This window comes from Poecilia reticulata, linkage group LG8 (genome assembly GCF_000633615.1).
Source record: "Poecilia reticulata strain Guanapo linkage group LG8, Guppy_female_1.0+MT, whole genome shotgun sequence".
Taxonomy (NCBI): domain Eukaryota; kingdom Metazoa; phylum Chordata; class Actinopteri; order Cyprinodontiformes; family Poeciliidae; genus Poecilia; species Poecilia reticulata.
The window spans coordinates 4,869,005-4,873,309 of NC_024338.1; the positions used below are offsets into that span (position 1 = coordinate 4,869,005).

Consider the following 4,305-nt stretch of genomic DNA (forward strand, 5'->3'; position numbering starts at 1 on the left):
AGCAGGGCTTCCATCTTTTTTGCCAACAGGGATTTGAAACTTGCCAAAACATGCAAAGTTATATGAAACTCTGCTCAGAGGATATGTGAATGTGGAAACCTTCCAATCCTTTGAGATAGCAGAGCATGCATTTCATTTTCCAGCAACAAAGACTTGGAGAACTCTTTGATTTTTATAGATTCCTGGACACATACGGTATGAGTGCAAAAAAGAAAAACATTGACCTCTAAGTGCTACACTTTGATCAGGAAATATTCACACTGGTAACTTTTCTATACAAAAACTAAACACAGGAAGAGTCTGTGTGTTCTTGATACCAGCTGTGTTTCCATTAATACTCTTTGTAAATATTTGCCTAAATTCTCACTAAAGTAAAAAAACAAACAAACACAATATCGCAATTGAGGTGTTTCCATAAAATAAGAAATTAAATGAAAATTAATAAGTTTGTTCACATGACCAGTCATGGCAGTGACGGATGTAAACTGTTACATGAGAAATATTTATTATTCAGCCATGGTGCTCATCATCTGTCAGCCAATCAGAGGAGACGTCGGCAGCTTATTGAGGGATTGGAGCCCCGCCTACTTTTCGAGCAGCGTTTTGTTGAAGTTGTCCCAATTTTACAAAAGATTATGAATTCAACATGTTTGGCATATGGTCTGAAAAACCAATCAAAACTAAACCATCATCCTGATTCTACTTCCTGTCGTCTACTTTGGCGTAACGACATCCGGCTGTTCTGATGGATATCCTTTTCTTAGTTCTAAACTGAGAAACATTATGCGGAGATTTACGGATCATATGTAGGTTCTATTAAGAATAAACAGACCTGAGCGTGTTGAGCGCCACCTTTCAGAAATCGTTTCAGAGATTACCTCCAACTCTTGAGTGTTTTCACCCAAACATTGTCGGCTCCTTATCTTTTAGTAGCAGGACTGTGCTTGTGTTGCAAATAATAACTGAGGATGTTTTTGTTCTGGTAGAACTGGGTATGTGAGGGAGGTTCAAACAAGAACCAGCGAGATCTTTCAGCTGGACGTTTAGATGTGTTTCAGCTAATAAGAAGTGGCTCCGTTTCCTGTTTTGGAATAAATCATGCTGAAAGTGCCTGCTCAGTAAATAGTTACTGATAGGGTAGTTTGGGGCATACACAAAAATATCATCACATAGAAAAAAGTGTTTTGGGGGGGAAACAACTATTGACCGTTTGTTACTACGTCACTCGATTACGTGACTTAGCAAGATTGCTTCCCTGTGACAGCTCTGCCTTCAGCGTGTTCAAGTCGAGCTAAGTTGTGGAGCTAGCTCACTTACTCACATGATGTTTACATGAATATTTCTCACAGATTTCACATCTCATCAGTTTTTCCAAGAACAAAATAAATGACTTGACAAGAAAATGAAGTCAAAAAGTGCAGATTTACACTTCAAATGATTAAATGCGCACACAAGTTGGAACCTTCTTGCACCTGTATGAAAGCACCCAATCAGCGATTTCCCACTGCGACATACCTCTTCCGTTTTGTTAATGTTGTAGAGGTTTTGTAATGTTGTAGAGGTTTGCACCTCAGAGCCACCTGAGGTGCAACTTTGTTTATTAAACTTTGTTTATTAAATCTTTTATTTTCTACAGGCAAAACATTATAGCAGATTCCTATCTACAATGTCAGCCTGAAAGTTCTGAAATACTTTTTTTTCTTTACAAAATAAATCAACGGAACTTAAAGCGCTGCAGGATTAACATTGAAACAGCTACAGTAAAAACACAGTCCAGGTTCATTTCCTTTTTCCAAATTCAGTTTTCAGTTTTCATAATTCCATGAAACACATTACATAATGTTGAAATTTATTTTGAATTATATCGCTTCTGCAATCGCATTAATCTGGAAATAATATTTAGAACCAGATTTACAGGGGAAGTTATCAGGATGTTGGGTTCTGTGAACTGCTTTGTGGTTTTGTTATTTCTGTTTGTTCCTGTTGGTTTCCACCAACCACATTAGGATTTTAAGCGCATAAAAGCAACACATACATTTTGATTGTATAAAAAAAATTCTTGACCAAGTCTGAAATCTCTATATTAACAAAATAAAGCCCAAAAATTAAACTGTTGAATTTTAAAAGTACCCTGGTAAAAGAAAAAAAATAAATAAAAGATTTTATTCTGAAGCATCTCGACTAACTTGAGAAAAATTTCTGGATCGATCCGTTGAAGGAAGAACAAACATGTTTCAACCAAACATTCAACAGACACACACCTGCAGTTTTTCTTAAAGTTTTGTAAACTTTTTAAATTGAAAGAAACTGCACTCTAAAAAGAAAATAGTTGAACCAACTATTTTAAATAGTTGGACCAACTTAATTGAATGGGTATCAAGCAATTCAATTAAGTTTATCCAACTCAATGTAATTTTTTAAAACAAATTTATTAAGTATGTTTAAGATAACAGATTTAAGTCGGTCTTACTCAAATCATTTAGTTTACTTCAAAAAATGGTAAATAGACTGAACTTATATAACGCTTTTCCAGTCATTTTGACCACTCAAAGTCACGTTCACTCATTTGCACTCAGAAATGCTCACATTTATACAAAGATCGGTAGGTCATTTGGGATTAAGTGCCCAGGGGCACATCGACATGCGGCAGGAGGAAGCTGTGTTTACACAACGACTACATAGAGCCACGGTCGCCTACCAGGGAATCTTGCCCTGGTTAGCTTGAGTCATGGTGTCAGACGTGGGATACAAATATGGTATTGAACTTAATTATTTCAAGTAAAGTCAAAGCAAAAAGATTCTTTAAGGAAAAGATTTGTAACTTTTAAGTTAGAGTGTATTTAGAGGACACTGTATAACAAAATATTTAGTTTGGAACTAGTGAAAAGTTTGAGTTGACTTTCTGTAGAATTAAGATTTAAAATGTTTATTAGAACAAAATAAATGATTTGAGTAAGAGTGACTTAAATTTGTCATGTTAAACCCCCTTTTGAATGAAGTTATAAAAACTTAGCAAATTGAGATGGAAGGACTATGAATTGAATTGGATGATCGTAATAAATTGAGTTGGTCAGATACGAAACTGGCATTGAACTCAATTGTTTTAAGGAAACTGAAAAGATTTGTAAGTTTTGAGTTAAATAAACACAAAAAAGTAAGTTGTCATAGCAAAAGCAAAAGAATTAAGTTAAATTAATGTAATTAGCCCACAAAACACTTCTTAGTGTGATTTGTTTTCTTTTGTCTGGATTTTTTTTGTCACTTCTATGAATTATTGCCATTTTGGTCCATAAAATGCCAAAATTTCCACTTAACTTTATATTTTGGTCCGTCTGATGATGTCATTTTAAAGATATTGATTGAAAATTTGATCAATTAGATTTATTTTTTTTTCCCCATGCGGGGCCTTCAGCTCCGTCATTTGTTTGCCATTTGCGAAGGATGCAGCATTTTCCCCCCTCGGAAAGTCCAGGGTGATATCATGCTTGGAGGAGGATACGTTTCGCATCGAAAGTGAAAGTAAAGATGTGATTTACTAAAGGAGAACTCTTAGGCGCGTCAGTGAGGCGGACAGACGCGCGGGCTGCAGCTCAGCAGGCTCCCCTGGATTCTTCTATGAAACGTGACTGTTTGATGGGAAAGTCTGGAAGCAGAGAAACTTTAGAAATCTGTATCTGTGGTAAGTGATGGTCATGTTCTGGAGAGATACTTTCTGTGTGCGCGTGTTCGTGGGATCGGATGCATTAATAACAGTGCAAGATGATTTATTTTTATGTAACAACTTCATTTTGAAATGCGGACATTTAGGGGGAAGTATGTAAGATGATTTATTTTTTCTTTTCAATTAATATGGTTTCGTGTGAGATTGGTTATTTGCTGGGGATGAGTGGTAGGTAGTGCTGTGCCTTTGGAAGCAGATGTTTTTCCTCTTCGGGTCTTATGAGGGGCTGTTCGGTTACACGGCTGAATAAAAGTCTGCACAGCTGCGCTATTCCCTCTAAGTGTGTTTCTGCTCTTTCTCTACCCACGACCTCCTATATTATGGTGACACCGATTTAGATCACTGCTCAGTGTTACAACAGTATGTTATGAAAATCACAGGATTTCTTATTGATCATAAGGGGAATGAACACAGTAAAAGACTTTTCAGGTAAATTAATTTGTTTCCATTTTATAGAGGGCAAACACATTATTTCAGGCAGCTGAAATATTCATCCTCTCCTCTTCCCCTCCAATACCTTTGTGAAATAAAAAGCACCTGTTTCCAAATTCTCAAAAAATATTATGTGTGATACCATACTAGAC

The 4,305-nt window shown here is 36.2% G+C and overlaps 1 long non-coding RNA gene across 1 annotated transcript in view; it reads left to right on the forward strand.

The window, feature by feature from the left end:
- Nucleotides 1-3,489: 3,489 nt before the first annotated feature.
- Nucleotides 3,490-4,305, forward strand: part of LOC103468301 (uncharacterized) — a 27,735-nt gene continuing 26,919 nt past the window's right edge. Inside the window, exon 1 of the long non-coding RNA XR_534196.2 lies at nt 3,490-3,679. This is a non-coding gene — a long non-coding RNA (uncharacterized LOC103468301). The remainder of the gene's footprint in view (nt 3,680-4,305) is intronic.